General features: G+C 36.0%; 1 protein-coding gene, 2 long non-coding RNA genes and 1 other non-coding gene across 4 annotated transcripts in view; 1 reads left to right on the forward strand and 3 right to left on the reverse strand.

The window, feature by feature from the left end:
• The window catches only part of LOC113280618 (uncharacterized oxidoreductase C663.09c-like), a 100212-nt gene that overhangs the window by 59583 nt on the left and 13496 nt on the right, over positions 1-27133 (forward strand).
• Positions 20396-20467, reverse strand: TRNASTOP-UCA. Its single transcript has one exon. It is a non-coding gene; the product is annotated as a tRNA-Sec (tRNA).
• LOC113280716 lies at positions 21947-22332 on the reverse strand. Its single transcript, XR_003325746.1, has 3 exons — positions 22283-22332; positions 22122-22197; positions 21947-22013 (listed from the first exon to the last, which is right to left on the reverse strand). It is a non-coding gene; the product is annotated as an uncharacterized LOC113280716 (long non-coding RNA).
• Positions 25300-26785, reverse strand: LOC113280710. The gene is made up of 4 exons (XR_003325745.1): positions 26731-26785; positions 26314-26425; positions 25618-25704; positions 25300-25442 (listed from the first exon to the last, which is right to left on the reverse strand). It is a non-coding gene; the product is annotated as an uncharacterized LOC113280710 (long non-coding RNA).

Consider the following 27133-nt stretch of genomic DNA (forward strand, 5'->3'; position numbering starts at 1 on the left):
TCCAACGAAGCGTGCACATTTGTAATTTTTAATCCCGTACAAATTTTCAGATTTCGTAGACCTGACGGTAAAGGCCATATCTTTCAGCTCGTACGTCCGATTGATGCGCTCTTTTGGTAGGTTGTATAAGAGACATATACGGACATATTTTGTTGAGGAAGTATCGTCTCATTCCTCACTAGTTGGTACGTTTTTGTAAACCCATTTGCTGAAGTATGTTGTATATCATTTGTAGAGGTGATGAGAACATCTTGTAGAAGACTTTGGTGTTGTGCCCTCCCATCGTGCAATCTTCAGAAAGACTTTCATGTGAGCATATTTCATGTCTACACGCCTTGATATGAATCATTAGTGCTTCGAGAAGTCCGTTTCCTCGAGCAATACTTCAGAGAATGGTTAGTTGATAGAGCCTTGTCATGAGGATGTTGCTCCTGAGACCGTTGTTGTTGTTGAGACCATGAATTATTATGCTCCAGATATCCTTGTCGATGCTAAGATCATGGATGGTGTTCCTATAGAGATTATTGTTGATGTTGATACCATGGTTGAAGTTGCTCTAAAGACCGAAAAGGCTAGAACTATGATTATAGATATAATTTTTGTTCCTTCATCCAGTGAGCCTTTTACGTTCACGAACTAGTTAGTGAGTTGAGAATCCGGTGTACTGGGAGTTCAACCTGAGTGCTCCTGAAAGCATGACTGTATCGTGAAGCGGCTTTGTAAGTGAATCCACGTTGTTGTGGAAGATAACAACAGAAATCTCCGTTCTAGATCGGTGAAGGGAACAAGTTCCTCAGTCATGTAGGGTTTTGTGATGTAGAGAAGTCACATCGATGAAGTTTCACGGAATCACCTCAGGTTGCCCAGTGTATGTTGAAGGAGTTAGTAACATTCATGTGTGAATGATGTTGCATCTGCTTCAGAAGTCTTATAATGAGATAATGAAGACTTATCGAATGTAGTGTCGTGCTGGTGTTGAATCAGTGTCGGGATATTTGTGTTGAAGCCAGAGGCGCCATTTTCGAAGGTGTACTCTTTGATTGGGAGTACAATTTTGAAGGCTTCTTAGATGATTGAGCGTTGAAGCGTCATACCCTTTGAGCATGTATTAGGTTTGATCATCTAGGCCCCGACTTTCTTCTGTTGATTCAGCATTCCTTTCGTTGCAGCAGTGGGATTCAACACTTGTGCAGAAGTCGGAGCTTTCTAATTTTCTGGCACACATGGACGCTCCTGCAAGGCTATGTAGAAACTCCCAAAGTGTTCTTTGCCATGTTTGGACATCATCTCAGCAATGAACGTCTCAGTGATCGATTCAGAGAAATATCAGATTCAACCACTTGGTAAAATACTAATGCGGTGAAGTTACCATTCATAACGTCTTGCAGAGTTGCTAGCAGAATTAAGTCCCCATGCTACATGGCATGTGAGGAAATAAATGACGTAGACACGGAAGGAATGAGACTTGCCTGAGTGTGGAACCTCTTGATGAATGTCTATGCATATTTTGCAGGTTCTTGCTTCAATCTCGTCAAAGTTCGAAATTCCTCCCAGTGCTCTGATGATGGAATGTCCGTCAAATCTTCTGGATCAGAACTTTATTTGTTGGAGAGATATGTAACCAAAGGCGCTTTGTAATAGTACCCATCTTTTCAGTGTGGATCCACGCTCTTCTGAAGGACGTGTCATATCTTGGATCTTCCTGATTATGTGAAACTTGGTTTCTATCTAGGTTGAACTTATGTTCACTTTGAGAATGATGTAGCCATAAGTATTTCCGAGCGCTCCTTCAAGGTCTCTGATTGAGATGGAGCATGAGTATCTTCTTGTCGAGTGATGCATGTGGATCCGATGGTTTCAGTGGAATGTTGTTGATGGCGGTGTCAGCATCGATCAACGTTCTTCCCAATTCGTTTCTTCTGAGATTGATTGTGGTAAGAAGTCCCCAGTCGTACACCTCTTGGTCCGTGGATGGAGGCTCAAGAAGTATTTTCGGAATGGACTTCTTGACATGATGTGTTCAGTGCTGTGAACATGTCTCTCCTTCGTGCCTTTGACAGATAGAGCAATTCACGTTCAGAGAGAGTGTAAAGCTTCTGATTGGGAGAGGACTCTTGTGTACTCCTTCAGTCCCTCGTTGAAGCTATTGTGGATCAACCTTCTCTTTGAAAATTTGCTTCAAAATATTGCAGTTACTTGTTGGATGATTTGATGAATTTATGAAGGTGACAGTACCTGGGTTTCTTCATTTTTCTTCAGTTGGCTCTCTATGATGAGCAGCGATTTGATTGCACCATCTTGAACCCAGACTTCTAGTAACTCGATCACTGCTTCATGATAAGTTTGAGTATGTCCGATCATCTCCCCGTTCGTTAATGCCGGATCGAGGTTTGTGTAAGATTGGTTATCCTTTCTTGATGCTTTTGTAGGATGAGGTGTTGGATGTCTCATGTTTGAGAAGGAGCTTTCCTTTTGCTTGAGCAATAATGTTCATGGAAGGTTGGACATTGTATTGTTTGTTGATCAGGCATCGGCTGCTCCGAGGTTCCTCGACCTTATAGACTTTGCTCAGCAAAGCAGGTGTAGTAGTCGCTGATCGTTTGGCTGTTTCATGAAGTTCTGAGAGAGTCTGGAGTCGCAGAGAAAGGCTCTGTAGATTGGGATAATTTCGTTTTGTTCATGCTCTCCTAGTACCTCCAGGGATCGAGAAACGTGTTCTCGAGCGCTCCATGTTCCATTATATAGTGCGAACGTTGGGGAAGTGTAGCCCTTCGGGAAAGAAATCATTTGCGTAGCAACAGGGTATGAAGGTTGATAACGATGAACAGATGATGCTTTGTCTTTTCCTATACCCTCCATGAAGCGTTCCAGGTCCTCACGAGCGATGAAGCCTGCAAGTTCCTTTGATGGAGAGTCATCTGCAGCTTTGCGGAATTCTTCATCTTGTACAACATGGATTGGAGAGATTTCAGGATCAGCAGTTGAAGAAGTTTCTTTAGATTCTCCTTTTTCGCGCTGAGGATGAGTTCATTCAGACGCAAACTTTTTTGTAAGAGTTTTGAGATAAGCATACAACTCTTTCTGTGTTGCAGGAACGTCAGTCTGAACCTTCATGAGATCAAGATGATTTCCTCTGGTTTCTTCAGGAGACCAACCGAAGAGTGGATTGTTGATGGCGCCAGTGTCGTCACTTGCAGGGGCGATCTCTGGAGCACCAGTGCTTGGAAGAGTGATAGTAACATGTGACGTGATATTGCTGGCCGAAGGAGTGGTGTTAGCGCTACCAATAGAGCCTGCAACGTTAATAGGAGTAATCCTTGATGTGAGTACCACTAGAACTTGTAATGTTATAGTTGGGTGTTGAACCCGGATTGGTAACTATACCTAAGACCGACCATCCTGCCGAATTGAGATTGCAACCGAGAGAATGATCTCCCACTGTGGTTGCCAATCTGTAGATGGGGAAAGACGATTTGCTGGTTTTTAAGGAATTGAGGAGACGACCGTACGGAGGAGACTCCTCGAACCGAGCGAAATGTTAAACCTCACACAGATGCACCGCTGCAAAGGGGGTGCTTTAGATTCGAGAGATCAATCTGTAGTACTCCGGCCTAAATCAAGACAATGACCATTCCAGAGTAAATTCAGTCACAAGAGAGGATGGGTTGATCTGTAGGAGGGAAGCTGAGAAATGTGTGGAATCAATGGTAATCAAAGATTGTGGGTGCGTGAATTCTGAATATGATAAGCTCTGAGTGATTGAAATTGCTCAATTGAGAGTAGTTGCTCAATTTATGAGTTGATGATATCGTGTTGTCAGTTTGACGTGAGATTGATGATACTGATGATGCTGATTCAATCATGATTCAGAGACTTATTTATATTGCTGGAATTTTAGACACCATGATTCCATGAAGTGTGACAGTTGATGGAATCAAGGAGTGGGGAAATGGAGATCGTGTTTGAAACCAGTTGCTCAACGTGTGGAGACTTGGTCGATTTTCCACCCACTACCTCGTGAATTCCTTCAACTGATTGCACGACTTGCTCACATTCCATCGTGTGTTTGAACACACGTGTCGTAGACCGCCAGACCAAAACCCTAAGTGATATCCCCCCAAGTGACACGATTGACGTATCGTGGTATGTTAGTCAATTGATGACTTCGTGGTTTGATGGGACGATGAGTCCATGTAGTTGCTGAGTTGAACATGATGTTCTGAAGCTCATGAATTGAACATGTCATGAGACAGAGGTATATTTCTTACGATGAAGTGAGCAAGTATTGCTCGTTCGATGGATCGTTGAATATTGATTGTTGAACCAATATTCCTTGGTTTGAGAAAATATTTATCATTTGAGCAAGTGTTGCCCATGTGATGAATTGTTGAATATTTGATCGTCTGAGCATGTGTTGCTCATCTGATGGATTATTGGCAGCGTACCAAAAATATTAATTAGAATACTGGTCGTTGAACCGAGCATAATTAATAAAATTAATGACCATGAGGCCGTCGTAAAATTATTAAGGTTGGAATCTGGAATGATGATCCTTGGATTCAGAAACCCCAATTTGATCAATTGATGATCAATTCATGGTTCGTCAGAAGTTTAACCATGGGACGAAGGAGGGAGCGACTACATGGGACCGTGGATCACACATGTAGTGTCCATATGCTCACGTGAGCAAATACGAAGAACTCCTTGTAGAGTTGACGATTTGTTGGTGAAAGAATGATTAAATGCTGGTTTAATCATTTATTCGAAAATGCTCGTCTGAGCCTTAGGTGAGAAAACCTAATTAATTATGACGAGGCGAGGGACCGACCATGGAGTCATGAAACCGGCCCTGGGTTGTCACATGACCGCCTAACGACCACTTCATGAAAATCCAAAGTGTTTGGAAGAGTTTTGGACCTAATACGAGCAATTGTGCAAATTAGGTCAAAACTGTGAAAATTGATGGGACCGGCTTCCATGAGCCAAAGAACCAATCTTGGTCGGTCAAGATAGCGTGATCGTGTCCCCAAGGCGTCCACGTCTCAGTCCTGAGAATTTTGATATTTTCTGGCGTGCAACTGAGCATCCATTCGAGAAAATATGCCAAAATTAGGGTTTCGACGAAACTGAGGAAAACACCATGAGATGATGAAAAATAATTATAAAATAAGGAATGAGGAGGCGTGGGACCGTCATGGTCAAGGTACGGTCGGCCGGTCGTGACCACGGTCCCGTGGTGCCTTTTTCTTAATTTTATAATATTTTGATGATTTTATGAAAATTCATGAATTTTGAGAAATTTGATGAATTTAGGGAGTTTCCATGAGTTGAAGGAGTTTTCATGAGTTCATGGAAACAAAATATTAAAATAATAAAAACACGGGCATGTGGGACCATGGAGGCATGGCCGGCTAGTGGTCCGGTCCCACAAATTTTCATTATTTTATTTTATTATTATATGATGATTTGTGCAAAAATACCAAGAAATCAAGGAGTTTTTTAATGAAATTAGAGAAATAATAATAATAATAATAAAATAATAAGGAACCGTGGGGTGTGGGGCCGGTTGGGACCAAGGCATGGTCGGTTAGCCAATGGTCACGCCCCACACTCCTTTCCGTAATTTTATATTATTTTTTATGGATTTATGGAAGTACCATGAAACCGAGGAGTTTCCTCGAGACGAAGGAGATTTGATAAAATGAGAGAATTTTCATCAAATCATGGAAAATAATAAAAATGCATTAAAAATATAAAACTGGCGTGGGATTGACCACGACACGGTCGGTCGGTCGTGTGTCCGTGCTCCCAGCACCCTGGTCAATATTTTTAATTATTTATTCTTTTCTTCTCTATTTTGCATAGGTTCATCGTTTCGTTGTATTTTTGAAATACTCGTTCGTGCGGTGACTGTTAGTGTATCGTCGTTAAATACACCTTCACCATTTGAATCGGGGCTTACTTAGAGGTATCTCAGACGTCCGGATGTTGATTATTTATTACTAATTTTGGAATTCGGTGGAGAATAATTCACAAAACTGAGCAATAAGATGTTTATTATTAATTCATAAGATCAGCTGAGGTCGACTACGAATTCAGAATAATAAAGTGAGCATTACCATTCCATGGGATCGTAGATTCGAGCATAGAATCAGAGTAATTAATATTTATCTATTACCATTTATGAGACCAGTTGTGGATTTGATCATGAAATCGGAGTAATGAGATAATATAGTTATTGCTATTCTATGAGATCAAGCCGTGGATTCGATCATAGAATCAGAACAATTGTTTATTGCCATTCCATGGGACCAGTCGTGGATTCGACCATGGAATAGGAGCAATTGTTATTGCCATTTCATGGGACCAGTCGTGGATTCGCCCATGGAATAGGAGCAATAATAGATTATTCTGGGAATTCAATAGTGAATGTCACGACAGAATTAATCTTAATTAGGAATAATTAACTTTGTGGCTCTATACTAGCAGAGCAAGCTGTCTAGGAGCATTAATTATCCCGATATGAGTTTGTCGGTAAGTCATTTCCTTTATATAGTCAGGGTAAACTCGTTGTTTGTTCCTGAAGACGTTATCGCTCTATACTAGCAGAGCAAGCTGTCAAGGAGCCGTCCATCTCGTGATACTATATAGAAATAATTACTGAAAGTGTTCAGTATTCATGAGATATGTTGTTGTCCAGTCGTGAGACTACATATCTACATGTACTCTGAGAGAAAGTACTCTCCATTGAGAATTCATGAGAGACCCGTGCCTCGATACTCACGTCTGATTGCTGGATCAGAGGCTCGTATAATCACGAGTTTATGATTTTAGCCCTTGTTGAAAATCCACCATCTACACTAATTGTCTCACAGTTTGGATTATATTAAGCTTTAGGTATGGGTCACATCGAGCTATTTCACTTCGTATGATCACCCATATCTTTTGGAAAGCATAGTTATCTTGATCATTCTTTACGGACCGTTTGGATGAACTACTTTAAAACCGTCCACACACGTACCCGTGAGCCCCTTTTCCCTGAAAAAACAGGGAGCCATATTTTGGGGAAGTGTCACGGCTTCTAAATGATTTTTTTCCAAGGTTCATTAAGAAGTTTTCAAATTATTTTTAGGTTCCGGATTAGTTATACCGTTCTCTGGAAAATATTTGATATTCGAATACGGCTCTTATGGGCAGTTTAACAAAATATTTGACAATCTCAAAAACATCATTTTTTGATCAGTACATTTTCTCTTTGTGATATTCTACCTCTTGCTTTTTTTTGGCCAAAAGATGAAATTCTTAGCTATAATGTTTAGTTAAGAGCACGATTAACTTCATACTTGCTTTTCAATGTATATCCTCAATATTTCAGCGGTAAAACAAACAACTTGTATTATTCAATATCCATATCGGGTAAAGAATGACAAATAGTAATCAACAAAAATTATTATTTATCGACAGTGAAAAAAATGAGTTGATTCTTTTTTTCTTTTCTTTTTCCCGAAGGACGCAAATTTAGATAATAGGTATGTAAAGAAGGAACGCAGGCGAAGCCCCTTATTATTTAGAGTAGAACATCAATAAATAGATCCTCAATAAATTAATAATTTCATTAAAATAATAAAATTTCTGGTCCAAACTAAACTTGCGTAAGCTAAATTTTAACTCGATAAACTAATAATTATGATAAGATGAAAATTTTTTTTGGTCCTTGTACTATTAATTTATAGAAGTTATATTGTTCGCTAATTTCATAAACAAAGAACATTATCGACATCTTTATGAGCCAGAAAATACTGTGCCTTTACCTCTTCTTATATTAGGGATACTTTTATGCTCATTTCAGAAGAAGATTATCGACATCTTTATGAGCCGGAAAATATTATGTCTTTTTATCTCTTTTTATATTAGGATTCTTATTCATTTTTTTTTTTTTGAAGCGTGAATATATTAGGATTTTTGATGTTCTATTTTAGAAAAATGCATTTAAATATATCGTCAATATTATTTACTCTATAAATTCTAGTAATTCTGTGGATGGCATGAATTTCTTACAAATGCAATTGTATCCGTCAGTATAACTTATTTGCGGTTTTTTGTATAGGCATGTTAGTTCATATTATGTTTTTCTTTTCTTAGCATCTTGCAGTAAATTAGTTTCTTCCAATATAATCGTTCTATTTTCGCTGGAGTCTTTTATCTCATCAAGGGATCGTATAACTCACTTGATCATCCATTAAATGCATTTCAAGGCCACATATAGCAGCTTCTGTTCGGATTTCAGGTGCATACCTCAAAATTCTTACCTTCACTACCTTTTGCTGGGCTTCATAAACATTGGGATTATTGTATCTGTGTGTAGGTTACCTTTCCTCTTCCTGCAATTGAAAATTCAAAAAAAAAATCTAAAGAATGGTACCAAAGTTGAGCTACTATTCTACTTTGACTCACTTTGATAAACCGTAACTATACCTCTCTTTCTAAACTGGTAAACCCCAGTCGTCTTCTACCACAAATTTTAAACCCATCTCCAACTCTTTGCAACAATCACGTCCTATAAACTTGCAGCAACCTTCCAATTTCGTGCAACGCATCGACAATGAACATCACTGATTGTTTTAACCAACTAAAGTTTATAAACAAAATTTATTTTTTTGGATGTTGAATCATTTGAAATTATGCAGGCATATGAGACAGCTCATTCTAAAATAAACAATGTAAATTCAAAGTTATGTTCCGTAATTCTTTGTTTTGATGACCAACTATTAAATATGAATTTGCAATCACCTCTGAAGGTCCTCCAATATTTCCATCATGACTGCTAGACTGTAGTTTTATAGCTGAACTTTAGGGTGGACAGATATTTTTGAGCTTTAAATGATATCGAAATTTCCTGACAAATGTGTTACATTAACTGGAGAAAGTCTTTCTTCGGTGGCATAGATGCTAGTCAGCCCTCTGGTGCAAAGAGGAGTGTAAACTATCTATTTTGCTAGGATTTATGGGTACAGTAAGCTAGTACCTAAAAATTATGTGCAAGCTGTTAAACATGCTACAGGTAAAGATAAATGATTTGCAACTTACCCATTAACATAAGTAATAACGGTAAGAATCCATGGAAGAGAAAATTTAGTCGCACTAAGATTCAAAGAAAAGACATTTGCTAGCATTTGTTGGCAAGAAAAAAGTTATGACACTAAATAGACCTATGTAGTGTTACATATTAATTATCAATATGAAAGGACACGGTGAAATGAGATCTTCCATCTACGTAACTGGATGACCTAAAAGGCAGTTGCTATATCTGTTTGAAGGCGTATGTTTACTAGGGACAATAGCATTGGCTAATAAACCTAGAAATCCTCTACCAAATACCCACATAAAATCAGCTAGGAGCCAAAGCCTTATCCAGGTAGAAGGTTGATCGTTGAAAATCCCACACATCCAGAGTTTACTATGCAAACCTGCTGCTAATTTAAAAGACACGGATAATTAGTCAAAATAAGTTCTTCGACAGTAAGCCTAGATAATAATCTTACTTAAACTGATCTTTACAATTGATAAAGCAATAATCAGTTAGCCAATTACAAACATATTCACAACTTTTTTACCATTGAATAATATGTGAACTAAGTTTTTTGTTGATGGAAATCTGGAAACATCTTTAATCTATGCGACTTCATGTTAGAATTAAACACCATATATATGTGGAGTGATAAATACCTCAGTGCGGAAACATCTCCAATCTACGCTAATTCATGTTATAATTAAACACCATACTTGAGTTCTCAAAGTCTTCTGGTTTCAAAATGAAAAGCTATCCAAACAACTCATAATTCGTCATTATATATTTCTAATCACATGATTCTGTGCCATCTGCGGGAATCGAACCCACAACTACATGGGGTAAACCATGTGCTCTACCAATTGAGCTAAGACAGCAAGTAGCACTATCTTAAAACCCTAAATTTCATGACGAACCGGATACTTATTACCTTTTAAAAATTCTGTCTTGGAATCTATGCATATAAATTAGAACCTAAACATTTCCGCATTTAAAATCAAATTATCATTATGGGAAAGTTCCACCATGTCCAGGCTGTATTATCTACATCTGCAATTGATACAATTCTCAAATGGTGTGTAAGCACATATAATTGTTACAGAACTTACTCATGAAACATCAGTGGAAGTACCTACCGATGTTCAGTGATAAACCACCTTGTGTAGCTCCGAAACTTGATTGGAATGATGTACATCCGATAACACCTCCTTTGATGTCTGCAAAACCCTTTGGATTTCAGTTTGACATAATCCATTTTAGTACTCAAACGAAATATTTATAGAGACTGAAGAAAAAAATGAGCACAACCTCAAGCAAACACCACATGGTTGATAGGCCTAACAACCCAAGTATTTCAAACAATATCACCTAGAGATGGTAGTAATAGAAATATCATGCAGATTGCAAAAGAAAAGGAAAGGTGCAGTAATGGGTCTGGGTAGTAGTGGTGGTGCCTCTAATCGAATCTGGAAGAGATAATGGATCAAACTAAAAACATCAACCTAAACCAATAATCAAACAAAGGGAGAAAGAAGAAAGGAAAAAAAACTTAAAAGTAAATTTCTAGGCTTTTTATATGTTTACCTTCTTCTATTCCCCTGCATCGTCTTTCTTATTCTACCTAAATCACAAAATAAAAAATCTTAACTAACAAAACACTAAACCATGTCAATACAGAAAACATAAAAACCTAGAGCACACAGAGCAAAGAAGAATCACAAAAAGAAAAACAGAGAATCAAATATTTAGGGTTTCTGCGTGAGAGGAGAAGGGGTGTACTGGTAGAAAAAGAAAGCGGATAAAAAACAAATTCAATGTTTCCTAGATTTATAAGAACCTGCAGTAGAACTATAAGTGATCAGAAATAGAATAAACCTCCATATTGCGCCTAGTGGAAAGAGCTGATTTGTCAGATGGCAATTGAACCTGTTTATAAAAGGAGCTGAAAAGCATTTACCATTTATAAATTGAAAGTAGTAATATGAATATAACCTCACACACCAAAACAAAATTTTGTACTATCAAAAGAATCAATTTAGTACAGTTCACTAACTAAAACATAGTTCATCAATGACAAACTAATTTCAGCAGCCAACAAAGGACAGAACTTCCATCTATCAAAGTGGTGAGCAGCAGAACTTCAATTCTCAGAAATTTCTTAGTTAACCACTTATCATTTTATTTTTTATATTTTTATACAATTTCGAATTCCCATATGTTAACATATACTTCTAGTTTTGGGCAACACAACATTTTGCCCACGAAACTAAAAACTTCTTGTCTTCGAACACATAAATTAGTTTAATCTTAATTTGACACATACCTAGCTAGTTTGAGCAAGGATTCCTAAACTAAATGTTATCAAATGGATGACTAAACAGTACCTAGTGATCTATGGATTAGATCGTGTACTGCTAGGTAACTAACAACATCCATTATAGGATCCATGGATTAAGAGATACATTAACACACTACTGGACCTTTATATATCCTTGATGTAGATGGTTTCCAAGCTAGATACACTGCTGACCCGTCAGTAGGATATACTACTTGATTCGGATGTTAGACTGCACAAATGGAGAAGCGCCCCAGCCAGCATTTCATCGGTTCATGTATATGTATATTAATTAAGGATGTTTTGCAGCATTTACCTGTGAAGCCCAACAATGTTGTAACCATTCTTGAGCTCTTCCATATTCTTCACCTGTATGTCAAAAATTATTATTTCTGATGAAAAATATTTAGGACAGTCTCCATTACTAATGTTGTAGAGCAATTCTTCTATGCAATTTTCCGGTACTTCTCATATCATTGCTTGATGTTTGTTCCTGCAATGGTGCAAATGATAGACGTTACTCTTCAGAATGATTAACTTTAAAAATTCAATAGAAAAAAATCAGCTGTTTATAAAAATTTGAAACAAAAGGCTAAGATCAACCAACATTCGAACTATCCAATGAAAAGGGAGAGTAATGAAGCTGAGAACTACTGCATCAGCTTAAGAAAAGCTGAACCTAAAATTCTTTGTTGTGCCATTGACAAGCCCTGTTTTTCCACTTCCTTCTATGCCTGCAAAAATTTCATATTTCCTCACTTCACGGTCATAATTGAAAAGAAGAGAATGGATCAGACCGTGAAGATTCTTGGAAACTGTTGTGCTTCTGTCCTACAATTAAGTCGATGAAGTTAAGAGCATCATATTTAATAAAATCGTCCAAGCATTCCATACTCCAGAGCTATGTGTATCCACTGCAAATCCAGCAAACATGAATAAAAAAAAAATCATGGTTTGTTTCGAAGTGTTGCCTGATTTCGGGATAGCAGAGAAGCTATTTATTGAATGACTCTGTAATCTACACACATACTACAATAGTAATATGCTGTTAACAATTTTTTTTTTATGTAGTTTCTTCAGTTTAAGCCGACAGAGAGCCTCACCTTAGTTAGGAATCCTCGAGAAGACAAAGAAAATAAGGCCTAGCTTTTAGAGTGTCTGTTTTGGGGGAGTTCAGCAGCTGATGTCACTAATCTAGTATGTCGATATAAATCTTCGTCATCGAAGTTGTGATATTCCCTCTGAAATTACAGATGCTATCATAGGATTAAGTAATGTAATCATAGGTACGATCTGGATACATTAATTATATTTATTTATGCATTTGTAAAGCTTCAAATCAAACAAACAACATACCTTGATAGATTCACAGATGGCGCTGTGTTCTTTGATAAATGAGGGCATTTTAGACAAAAACACCATCCCAAAATGTTACAAACATCTATAATTTTTGCATACCAGCTTGGTCATGCATGAGAAGTCTGTCCCGATTGATGTCTTGAGCTTTCTATCTTCTTCAAACCCCCCTGCTTGATGTTGCAATAACTGATGGGAACCTCTGCAGTCTTGTAGAATTTGAAGGATTTCAGTGGCTCACCACTTTAGTTGATGAAATTAGTTCTATCCAACAACAAACAACAATTTAAGGAGTACCAAACATATGAATAAAACTGTAATGTTCAAATTATCAGCTCCAGCAAAATAATGAACCAAAAAATAAAACAACCACCACATCAACGGTTTCATACACGTGAATAAAATCTAGCAATTGCATCACTGGAAGAAAAGTTTGGCCAATAGTAACCGTTGATAACAATACTGAAACATAATATTCTACCTTCCCTTCGTTGTGGTACACAGACTCATCAGATTATCACAATCATTGGAGCGGTCGGAGAAACTCTGCAAAGACATGGTAGCCCAAACGATTTACTAAAGAAAGATCATCTATACCTGAATAAGGTATGGAACTCAGGATTTAGACAACAATAGCTCATAGTTTGGATTTATCCTAGAGCATTAGCAGATGCAACAGCTTCAACGACTTTCCTGGTGAAAGAGTTCTTAGACCTGAACTTGTTGACATCAATACCTCTATTCTTCTTTCATATCCTAAACAAACCTGTACGGGCATCGAGCTTACATAATTCCAAAGACCGTGTTGTCCATCAAACCCCTGCGAGTATATAAAAACTTTGCATCGAGCTTACATAATTCCAAATCCAGTGAACAACACAATGATAAGCAATTCATCATCATCAACATTATTAGAAGTAATAAAAACAATATTAACAATTGGTTGTGTTTATTTTCCAATGGTAATCCATATTAAGGTTACAGAATAAGCATCTGTTCTTTGACCTACCAAATTTGGCTTAATTAGTTGTCACCAAGGGTTGAATTCATCATAGACGCTCATTAGAACGAAGACGTGTTGGGTTCTGTTCGACTATTGTGTTGTTACTGCGCAATGAAAATGCATGTTTAAGGTGTTGCAAGATTGAGTTTTTGGATTCTCTGAAAACCAAACCTGAGTTTAATCAATCTGCCTACACCAAATTAAAACCCAATCTGAACATGGGTACACCAAAACCCAATCTAATTTCTAAAAAAATCCAGGGTTTCCACAAGTTTACCTTGTTCTTCCCTTCCTATGCGTCGTCTTTGAAATTAAACTTTGCCTCCTGAATCAATGTTATAAACTTTTCCCCCTGAATTTCCCACATCAAGCACATAAAGCAAACACAAGTCAATAAATCAATAAGAGTAAAAATAAATAGATTCAAAATTTCTAGGGTTACCTTCTTCTTCCTCTCATCAAGCAGAATCTGTTTAGTAAACCGATCGGTATATCTGGACGTCCACAGAATCTATTTGGTAAACCAATCGGCCAACGTCGGATTAACTGCAGGATCCAAATATCTTGGAAACAAAAACAATTCTCAAAATTTTAGAGCTCCTGCTCGAGAGAGAAAAACCGTAGCAGCATAAAAGGTTTTATGTGAAACAAACCGTAATCACATAACAAAATACCGTCTCAGGTCTCTAGCTTACTGGGAGTAGTATCTCTATATATCTGGACGTCCACAGGAAACCAAACTTTCCTGGCCGTCGAAGTCAAAACTCCATCCGGATGCTATGGACCGCCAGATCAGGGTCCCCGTTAAATCTTGTCCATTTAATGACTCTCAAATCTCAGAGTCAGACACCACCTTTTTTTATTACAGTGACTAGGTATCACTGGGGCCTTACGGCGCCGGCTCAACCTTTCCTTTTAGTCTTAAGTCTTAAAGTTAAAAAAAAACTACATCTTAGTTACTGTATTCAAATGTTTTAAAAATCCTACAACTTGGTCAATTATAAAATAAAGTCCATATACTATATTTTTCGCAGGATATAGATAGCTTATATCATTTCAGGGTACTCATACTTCTATAACATAAGTATTAATAGAATCAGTCAATATTTAGGGACACAGTTCCATCAAAAATATATTTTGTAATAATATCAATCACTTGATTTAATTTCATTAATAATATTTCCAATTAGTTTTAAAACCAATCATCATTACTCAATATTGAAATAAAAAAAAGTACATATCCTTGTTGGAAACTATAAATTAGTTTAGCTTAGCACGTAATGGTGATAACGATGAGAGAACAATACCTTTGTTACTAAGAGAAAATGGAGGACATAATAGAACTTCTCAAGTTGGATCAACTGTATAAAAAAATAATTTGTTGGTGCTTTACTTCGAAAGTACGTTTTCGTAGTCTTTTTTAGCAAAACAGATGTGATTGTGAGCCCAATCTAAGATATCAAAAAACCAAACATAATCTAGATAAAATTCTTGAAAAGTGTTGACTTAAAAAATCTAGGAACTTTAAAATATTAATCTTCTTCCCTAGCTCTACTTTGCATTAAGATGAAATCTACCTAAAAGTTTATTGGTGGGAAGTAGGAACATAAATCTATTTCATATAAAAATATGGTTTTTGGCCTTAAATATTATCAGTGGATAAAATTATTTATCAGCAAGCAACGGATTTCTTCCTCAATGGGCGTTAAAAGCTTGGGGAAGTGTTGCATCAGAGTAGAAATGCTGCTTGGTTATCATTCTTCAACCATTCAACTTTATTCAAGTACATATCCTTCTCTAGATTTTTTATCTGGACAGAGGATGTAACTTTTTTTAAAATAGACTAACCGATGTGTATGGTATATGTTTGTTTTAAAGGTAAGCAAGAAATGCCAAAACCATAACTATAAATTGGTCTTTTGACTGATCGAGTATGGTAGTTATCTGATGCATCTAAAAGTTATCTCTGGTTAGAAAGTTCTGTAATCTTTAATTAAGCGCAAGTCATCTTGTGTTATTATTTTCCATAAAGAGAAAGAATATTCTAGATGATCGTCTTAGGTGGTATTAGCCATTGAAAGCTTTCGTTGAATCTATATTTGTTTTATGTAGATTACTTTTTGTATGCAGAAATACATTGTTGAATAGTTGATAATTGCATCAGAGGTTTAAGGGTATATATTTGAGTAAATGTGAGTGATATGATTCATAGTCGTTACTTGAACATGAATCATTTGTAAAATGGTACAAAAAAAATTGATCTCTGCAAATTAAATATGTTGTGCAATTAAGATTGATGTCCAATACAACCGTGACAATTATTACACGTTTGGGGTTTCTATAACAATAGAATTTTATTACAGGACGGTGTATATTCATATGTAATTAGGCACAATAGTGAATCCAATAGCTATTGCAACCCACACTATGATATTTTCTGGCAGCCTTTTTCTCTTCTACCTTTATGTGAAGGAGCACGCTGAATAAGGATTACACAAACATCCAATATATAGCATAAGATACTAACGTGTAACACCGACGAATACTGGCCAAAATCAGACTCGTTGTCCTTAAGGAGAGATGCATATCCAAAAAAAAAATCAACACAATCAAATTGTAATTAATTTTTTTAAATTGAAAGCAAAATCTGACCAAATATTGAAGTTACAAAAAACATATTCCTTTAAGAAAGATTAGTATTTAGGTTCTATAAGTCATTGACCAAGTAGGTGAACCAAAAATTGTTGCTTTGAATATCTAGTCATTGGTTGCTTTGATTAGTATATATTTTGTTCTATGTTGATGGTGTTTGATTCTTCATTTACGATTCCTGGTATATGTAGATAATAATTCATGCAGGTAGGTTTTACAAGTCACTGGGTTCATCTACATGCTCTTTGTGCTCCCTTGGACACGAATATATGATAACACAATAACCTGATCCCACGATCGTGCCCCCAATGACATATATTATTTGAGATTCCAATCCTATGACTTAATGCTCTGTGTATTATGGATGTTTATAAACCATAGTTTTTCATCTTGCAGTATCTTGAATTTCGATCATTTATTTTGTGTTTTTCTGGATCTCACATAAGGGTACTCTACAATATTAACAAAAAAAAATATGACAAAAAATAAACAAAAAAACTCTTCAAAAAATATGATTCTACATAAAAATTTGCATATATTCATTAACAAAATTGCAGAAGAATTCTTTTAACCCTTATTCCCAAACAAAAATAAAATCAAAATCTATAAATCAGTACAAATTCATACCTGGTCTGCATTGGTACATATACCACGTTCAACCAAAATAAGAAAGCTATATGTGTTGATTAAAAAATGATATATATGAAAACAACCTTAAAGGTTGTATTGTGTCGATTCTTTTGAGTAATATATCTGAAAAAGCCCGATGATTCTTTATTAACACGGTTTCGTATACAACTGATATATTCCAAAATAACTCATTCTCTAACATCTTTACCATTGGCCATGGAACTCCCTTAAATGATACAGTCTGTAACTCTTACTTTTACTCTAATATTTTTACAACTGATATCAACCTTTTACTGGTAGCCGGGATTTAGGAACATCGATAATTATACAGTCTTTTTTCATTCTCCAGCCTCTTTTTAAAAAGAAAACTCATTAACCTACGGTATATCGATCAATACTCTAGTTGTTGTGATCGTAGACAATCTAATTGTTGGAAAAAAAATTATTTGAGACACACATCTGTATACTGAATATCGAAACTGGAAAATGTTTCTATTATCGTGTGCCATGGTTGGTTAAAATAAAATCGTAGATCACAGAACTCGCTAATAAATGTTTCAATAATTATAACAATTACTGGTACATTTGTGTGATTATCTACACACAAAAATTTATAAACTATTTGAGAATCGATCGAGATTTAGTATGCTCTCATGTAGCACCATGTTTTTCATGTTATTTTAAACTCAGCTCACAGTATGGAAAGACATGACGTAGTGTAAGCTCAAGTATTTAGGATGACACTAATTTTTTTTTGGCAAAAACCTTTTCTACCTTCATTTGGTATCCCTGAGGCTAGGTATCTGAGGACCTTCTCCTAATAGAATTAGGTGCCAAAATTTCTTTAGTCGTTGTCAGGTTATGACACATTAATTTCATTTGTGGATTTTTTATAACACATGATAACTTTCACATACTTCAAGGAAGGACTAACCTTCTTAGAATCTTAATTACTCCCTTCGTCCTAGTTTACTTGTCAAAATTGAGTTTTTTTTAACAAAAGTGTACCAAAAAATGACTATATTTCCCACTAAAATTATCTAATTATCAAGAAAGAAATAAAAACTGCGATACAAAAACTAGTATATTAAACAAGTAATTTGAAAGATTGATGATGTATGTGGAAGTAATTTGAATTTGTTTCAAGTTTTTGCAAAATCCTATTTTGGCAAGTAAACTAGGACGGATGGAGTATTATGTATCCATTGAAGTATGCTTGGATTAAAATACATTATGTAGTGATATAGTATCATGAACTACCTCAAAAACATCTTTGTCTATTCCGTGTCATGAATCATCCAGCAAGCCCATCATCACCCTAGGCCTGCTAACTTCGGTGCGGGTTCATATAAATTTCTGACTAATGTTGAAGTGTTGACCAACCTTCTACACGTCAACTTCCTACACAAAATAATGATTGCTAAGACCTGTCAATACCCAACTTGAAATCCAACACCAAGGCGTGAGTTAACAAAAAGTGGCCTACACATTTACAAATACACAAAACATTACCCCCAAGTGAGTGATAGAAAGCAACTGAGCTGATTACCAATTTACCACGTATCACAACGATGCAATTGGCTAGCACCTTATAGGAACCATCTTCACCTTTCCTATAATAAATTATATTTACATCCAAGCGAAGAGGGTTCACATAAGTTACTAACCCAGTTGCATAAACTGAATCATACTACGATTAATTATGCAGAAGCTACTCCTAGTTCTTTTGAGCATCTCCTCAGTTGATGCAGCTGGATGGTAACTTATAGAACCACCATGACTTCTCTTAAAAAAAAAACTCTTATTCATAGAAGACAGTTCGCACATGTTACTGACCAATTCAAAAAAATTAAATTTAACTGTTTCCAGAAAGCACAGGTTACTGACCAATTCAAAAAAAAAATTAACTGTTTCCAAAAAATATGATATTTGCAGTGATTGTAGGCAATCGCTGGCATGAAAAACACCATAAATCAACCCATGGTATGGAAGTGAATCTTGATGTTAACCTAAGAATTTATTAATTGAAAAAGTGTATAATGTTGAGGTCCAGATCACATAAATTTTCATATATAAAGAAAAAGCATATCAACATTCACAAACTTCTTCAACTATCTTTTTACATATTTGACAGTTAAGTAGCCAAAACCCAATTCTAGTATCCATAACCCTGTCGTGGTTTTTGAGACATATTATGGCTTCTTGAAGGCGATGTCAACAGAACTCCTGATGTGATAACATCGCCAATGGGATAACGAAATTATTAATGCGGATGCATGTTAGGTTGTGTAATGCTTACCTCTTCATCAACTTCTCTTTTTTCCAGTTTTCGAACATCACCTTTGCAACTATTGATATTGGCTATTGCAGACTTAACACAAAAATTAAACATGAAATGGCAAAGTTCACTAAAACGCAAGGTTTGAGGTTGTTGAAAGTAGTCATGCGTTTTCCTAATCCAGACTTCTGGAACCAAGTGCTACATAGTAAGGACCAAGTGCAAGGGTGAACTCCTGCCAAAAATGTCCAAAATAGGTTTCAACCAGTCATTAAAAGACGACCACTTGCATGGCAAAAAATCGAGGCAAAGAGGACTCATAACTTATTGCAGAGCAACAAATACTCATAACTTGTTGCAGAGCAATAAATAGATAGCCGATCAAAGCAATCTTTTTCCTTTATAGTATGTGTTATGTCCTTGTTGCCTTCCTCATTTCTGTACCTGAATATCTAAGTAACCTCCTCATTGTCGTACCGTACGTACTGATAGGAGCCTTATTCCCCTTGAAAACAGTTGAGCATCACTTGGATATTTCAGAAGGTAACCTACAAATAAGAAACGGAATTTCAGTAGAATTTTCTGACTTGTATTTTACCTTGCTGACTTACCACAATGTGCAAAATAGGGAACTGGATTCTAGAGGTACCACAATTTGCGGAGATTTTATCATTTCTCATTTTTCTTCCCGCTCCGCATCTCAATGATCCGATTCCAAACATATAGAAAGTAGATTCCCAGCACTTAATTCGTTTAAAACTTGAGTGCTATAAGTACACAGGTTAGTGAATCAAATGCAAAATCATGTAATGATAGAATTAGGTGTAAGGAAGTAGCTAATATAGTAATATCAGAGAAATTGTGATCTCTTGTGATTAGTGACCCATTCACAGAGCTAAAAGAAGGTTTCTCTCATCTATAAAAGACGTAATGTACTTGTTAATACTGGTGGTGGCATGAATGCGTAGCGCGTTATTCATCTGGTGTAACACAATTCAATCATCAATGTCAAGAGATACCTAGCCTAAGGAATTTTGTAAAGGATGCAATAACAAAATGATTACTATATAGGACTGAATCTGGTGTGAATTGAACACACAACCTTCTAACTTGATGTCAGACGCACTACCATTGTGCCACAGATTCATATTCATTGATGCACCATTTTGAACCATGAAACTTTGTTCTAAAAGAAATTAAACATGCCAAAAGAAAAAAAATAAAGGCAATCTAGCAAACAAAACGAAATCTTAGACACATGGATCAAATGAACAAAAGAAGAATAAATTTGTACCAAAATTTCCAGGTTACGCCATTATAATCTTAAAAGTTCTAAGTTCGATTTTTAGAGTAAAGTAACATACAAAACCAATAAAACCCAAATTACATTGCTCACAAATAAGTTGTATTACACCATTAAACATAATAGTCAAAACATGTTAACCTCAAGTCTTCACTACAGAGCCTGGGATTGAGATATATATCGTTTTAAATAGGAACCAATTTGCATCTCTTTATAGCAATGCAAATTACATAAATCAAAGAGAGAAGAGATTACCTCGAAAAATGAATCAAATCTGATGAGACACCCATTGTCCAAATTAGCCTCTTCACCTACAAAATCAAATATGATGTCATAAACAAATATTCATGCATGTATGCAGATGTATACGGACTCGGTACTGCAAGACTGGTTCAGTAATGAAACACTGAGATATTTAACATTGCGCTTTATACCACTTTTATTTTGTTTTTCTGCTGCTGCCCAAAGGAATTGCGGTAAAGAATATAACTCGAAACCGAGGTATATATACTTACCCCTAACAGATGCTCAGGATCTTGAATGATTTTCCCTGTTTACATTAACCTGTCGGCAAACCTAACATCACCTCAAGCCAGACTGTCACCATCCAGAGGGGAGTAAACTCTGAAAATGCAAACATGATACTGATTATTATACTTAAACAACAAACATCCTGCAAAACATATGAACCGCCTGGTATAAACCTGTGAAAAATCAGGATTAGTAAAACCCACCCTTCACCACTTCGCATAGGGATTACTTTTGATCCTTGTTCAACCACTGGTCCTTGATTAACGCAGTGGTTCTATCACCCAAAGAGGAACATCCATTTAGCATTGACTCATTGACCAATTTAATATAACTACACAAACATAAATGGATGGTTGCCTTTCTATAGGTAGATGAGGGTGTTCAATTAGTATTATGATAATCAGTAGAAAATTTCAACCAGATGAGCTTAGACGATGTAGTCTACACCTCAAATCTGCAAAAACGAATTACCAAAATTAACAGGAAGACAAGGAGTAACAACTCAGAATAATATCCATAATTCCCACAACTATTGATTCAATAATGGCCAAAAGCCCTTTGATGCAACAAAATGTTTCCATCAACTGCCCGAATAAGATATGTCACCAAATATATCAAGGGTTTCCTGAGTACATAAATCTAAATAGAAGAGAAAATATTTGCTTTGACAGGAGAGAGGGTATTTTGTAATTGGGCAGTTTTTTTTTTTTGATGCTAGGCATAGGCCCGTCCTGCCCCCTGACAGCTAGCCACCGGCTTACTCCCCACTGAGAAAACTCATCCCTCTTAAACCCATGTTAAAGTTAGTATAATTTACGTTTGAGCGTTGTAATTGGACAGTGCTAACCATATGAAACTCTGCACCTCAACCAAATCCACAATCTTGCGTAAGTCTGAGTGGGGCACAAAGAGAGAGACTTAACTATGTGATTAGGTAAATACATGAGCAATAAATCTTATGCTTACTTTCGGGGAATGCTGGAGATATGTTACACTGTTATCAGAAACTTTAGTCCAGTAATTTTCCCCACTGGCAGTTTTTCTTGCAAATAATTACCACAACAATCTCTTAGTACTAAACCAACGTTAATTTTTTAAGACGCTAAAAAATTAAGATCGTAGAATACCTTCAGTATGGAGGAATCATCATCCAAGTTGTGCATACTTGTCACTTGACAAACTGAATCAGCAAAAAATAAAACATTGTGAGGAATGTATATTCCTATTTTGGTTGGATTACCAATGAAACCCAGTTCAGAGATGGATTTTGCTAACCTAACTTAGAGTGTCCAAAAATGGAGTTTTTCATTCAGGAGTGACTTTTCTAGTCCCAGTTCAGTCATCGCGGAACCTATAGTCATAATATAGTTTCATTGACAATAAGAATCAAAATAAAGGAGAACTGAAACAACAACAGCAAAAAAAAAAATCCTAGAAAGCTACATCTGGTAATGATTGTATGCAATTCCGGAAATTTTGAAATTGAGCAATTATATTAACGATCCGGTATCGTGCGCACAATCATATACATGCACATCAATCTATAAGTTAATATAATTGAAGACGAAAGCCTAGACAGATTCATTATTCATGATGAAAGAGTGATATGCTTTACACCGACATTGTATATTAATGGGGAGTAATTATCCATTTTCTCCCCCTTGAAACTTACAGGTATTAGCGCGAACGGGAAATTGGACCTCCAGTACCCGGTAATGCTCGAATTATGTGGTATCAATGTTAACTTTCTATTAATTGGATACATATAATCAAAAGTTTCAGAATGACAGACTGTTAAAGATGATTTATGTGGTATCAAAAAAATTATCTCAATAATGACGCAACATATACATTAATTAAATTTTGGGGGAGGGAGAGAGAGGACCTGTTGGTAGTAAGAGAATCAGGTGCTATAAGAAAAGAATTATAAATTTGCAGCAAGCAGTATAGATCTACTCATTTTGCTCCGTCAACAGATGGATATCTTAGATGATCCTCTATTCAGAAAGCTCACCAACTGCACAGTCAGTAGTCAATTAGTGTCCTATCAGATTTAGAAGTCACTAAATTACTATATTAATAAAGATAAAAAAAATACACATACCTGCTTACCACCTTCCATGCTATTTGGTTAAGAGAGTGCATGATCTTAAAGAAGAGTAATATATTTGATTTCCAAGTCTTTCGGGTGTTCAATTTCTACTTCTTTTAAAAGTACTTTTATCTTCAAGATTATTACTTGTTGTAATGGGCTTGTGTACCTTATTTTTGAATACCTGACAGCAGATTTTGAATATCTGAAGGTCACTAAACAATTGTGCAACCTCAACTTCTTGTACTTAGATCTCATTTTGTAGATCAGAACTCAGAAAACCTTCTCTAATTTTATAGCCTCTAAACTCTTCACGTGATTTAGCCATATCTGATACAGATCCACCAGCTTAAGGATAGCTTTCGGTCCCCGATGCCAAATTCGCATTCTGCTTGTACTGATCATCTATATATCATCTATATTACAAATCGAAGGAATGTATATTACCTGGACAGAAAGCATGGGAAAAGGATTCAGAAGAAGGAAGTTTCCATTATTAGTTGCAACATCTAGTTGTGTCCCATGGCTTGCCCATTCAACTGAAACACTATCACCCACACCCAAGTCACATAATTTAGTTACCTACATATATCAATACAACACCTAATTCACTCATCCAGTAAATAATACCCATTGCAAAATACAGTAAAACCGAGAAAAGTTGTTACCTTACTACTGCGAGCATTCCATAAATAAACACATCCAACAGACTCACCAAGGGACCTGTCTCGGTGCTATGATGATGCTCAAATGCTGAAAGTTCTCTAATGTCTAATTGCTCAACACCCTCATCCAATCTAAAAGGCCTAGTATCCCTATCAACTTTGTTCCCTGATATACAAAATAAAACAACCACAAAAGCATAAATCGTTGGTTTACCTTGTGAGAGATAAGATGAACAATCGTGAAGCTTTTTCCTTGTTTCGAATTGGTACCATTAGAAGAGAGCTTAGAGAAACGCAGAAGTATTAATGAGTGTATGATGTAATGTCAACAATATAAAAGTAATTAAAGTAAATACAATGACCATTCAATCAAGAATTATTGAATGCTGAATCGCTGATTAACAAAATATAAGAGTAGAAGAATAAATCTTACCCAATGCACCATACAGTACCCGTCATAGCAATATTCCACTACATTCCTACATATAATTTGCCATCCTACACAAAGCTCAAAAAACATACATTGTAACTTGTAAGGTTCTAAATCAGACAAAGGAACAAAAACAACAACTTTATAATGAAAATGGAAGGAACAATTTAGCTAACAACAGTCAAAGTAATGTCGCAAAGGCTTACAAAGTAAATCTACTATCTGGACATTCAGGTATATATTGAATATTATAGAAGAAAGGGGAATTTACTGTAAACTAAAACCACGAATTGTTTACAAAGATTTTAAGCATGATTGATAAAAGTAACCATGATTTCTTCGCAAACATGCTTATGTTTCTGCATTGATTCCACTACACACGTAACACACCACACTCCGTACATTATAATTTAACCAACTGAACATCATCAAAAATTTGAGACACAAATCACTTCAGGAAAGTTTCAATTGAAACTGAGTGAGAAATTGGAAGATTTTCCATCGGTGAAGATGAAGAAGAATATAAGGTTGCTATTAATCAATCAATTTCCAAACAATGAAGGGAAAAAAACCAACAAATTTCAATACCTAGCCGGTTTGCTGCATCAATCCGATTACAACAACCCTAAAAAGCTTCACATATATCTGATTCGACTTTGACCCGGAACAAAACCTGAGAAAAATCAACAAACTGCAAATCAAAAACACAAGCAAATAAAAATTTAAGGTTTTCAGGGAAGAGGAAAAGTATTTTAGAGAGGAAAAGAGGGGAGAATTAGGTTAGAAAATCCTTTTGTTTTCAGACAGAGAAGCTTATTTTAGGGCTCGAGATATCACCCCACCCTATTTCTGCTGACCGTCCAAGCTTAAAACTCCATCCAGATGATTGGGACCGTCGGATGGGCCTTTCGGATCAATCATGATCGTTCCATGACTCTTAAATCTTAAAGTCAAAGTGCACGTATTTTTATGACCCTGTCATCTTGGAGTGTTTCCCCGTGGACAAATGCAAGAACGTCTCTAGGAAATTAATCAGGCGATGCAATCACTGTCCCTTTATAGAGCAGCGTCAATTGCATCAAAGCCCCTTGTCTTTCCTCCTACAATAGAATAGACCATCATCAAAGGTTAAATCAAGTTCAGCTGTTGCATGTGTACATCAAATGAGTATACCTTTAACTTCTAAAGTCCTATTTCCTCAAAATAATAGTCTTCATCATTCATCCATTTCCAAGCTGACAATGTAGAATTTTCACCTGAAAGCAGTGTTCTTACCTCATTTGTGGGTGCATTAGTTTACATTCTAGATTTATAATCTTCCATGTCGTCTGCTGAGAATCTAACACCAACTGTTGGAACAATCTGCACAGAGCAAGTTTAAAAAATTTTGAGTTTAACCTGTGATTTGGAATTAGGAGGTTTAGTCTTGCAACGAGTATGAGTATTTATGTTAATGAATAAACAGTGCAACCTCCTAATGCATATGTCTACATTTTAGGTTAAAATCAATACAATTTTAGTGAATACAATACCAACTAAAGGAAGAATCTGCAGAGGGGCCAGAATCAAGGTTATTTGCACTATTTGCACTCAAACCTACCAATTACATGAAACTCATATGAAAAAGATAAACCACACACTCAAATTAAGCCTAACTCACAAACCTAAATCTAACTAAAATACCAAATTATACGTAAATCTAATTCAATTTGATCTCTTATTACACAATAGTGATCACCGTCCTAAAATTTGAAGAGATTCTTATAAGAACCATTGGTGGCTGAGAAGTACGACTAAAAACCCCTTGAAATTGACAAATCCAGAAAACCTTAACTCTGCCCAAACCTAAAATCCTAAATTGCAACAATCTTACGTATCTAATATGCTGGCTTGTAACACAACAATAAGGGAATTTCCTGTGAAACAGATTGCAATTTGGTAATGCATACTAATTTAACGTAATTGAACCACCTGATTGGATACAGTAAAAAAACATTCAGGCTTCATTGATTTCTCATAGTATGTTCCTGAAGGTTACCCACCCTTCATCACAGGCAGATCCAGTAGGAGCAACTTCTGATACCTGTAAAACAAAGCTAATAAATCATCAAGATTTTTAAGAGCAATAAATAAGGGAGAAAATACTATTGAAATCAATATCATAAAACTAATATGTTGGAGTAACTCAAATAATTGATAAATCAGTGTTTAAACCAATAAGTTGGAGCTAAAAACCCTAGAAATTGATAAACCTATAAAACAATAACTCTGCCCAAACCTAATATCACAAATTGCAGAAATCTCACGTATCTTATTATAACACATGCAAAGGAATGACTCAACAATCGATAAATCAGGGTTAGCTGCAATGGATTTCGAGATCGATACCTTTTCAATGTGAGGATTTTAACCTAAAAAATTCAGAATCCCAATTACCAATTTCTGAAATAATATATCACCAAAACACTTGATTTGATATCAGCGAAAGAAAGGGTTATAAAAGAAAGCCCCCATAACTGCTCCTCCAATAATACTGATGGTTATAACAACTTCTTTGAAGCAAATAACCATGAACCCATCTTTTTGATTCAATCAACCCATGCGGTTAATAAGATGAAACAATCGAAACTGAGAACTGAGAGCAAAGTAACAGAGAAAGACTGAATTCAGCTTCTTACTTCTGGGTTTAGTCAGTGTTTGTAGAGAAATGAGAGCAAAGTAAGAATTCAGACGGGGAAACAACCGATATTAGGGTTGAAAAAGAAATAAAGAAGCCCAAATTTGTTGACCC

The sequence above is a fragment of the Papaver somniferum genome, chromosome 1 (assembly GCF_003573695.1).
Source record: "Papaver somniferum cultivar HN1 chromosome 1, ASM357369v1, whole genome shotgun sequence".
Taxonomy (NCBI): Eukaryota; Viridiplantae; Streptophyta; class Magnoliopsida; order Ranunculales; family Papaveraceae; genus Papaver; species Papaver somniferum.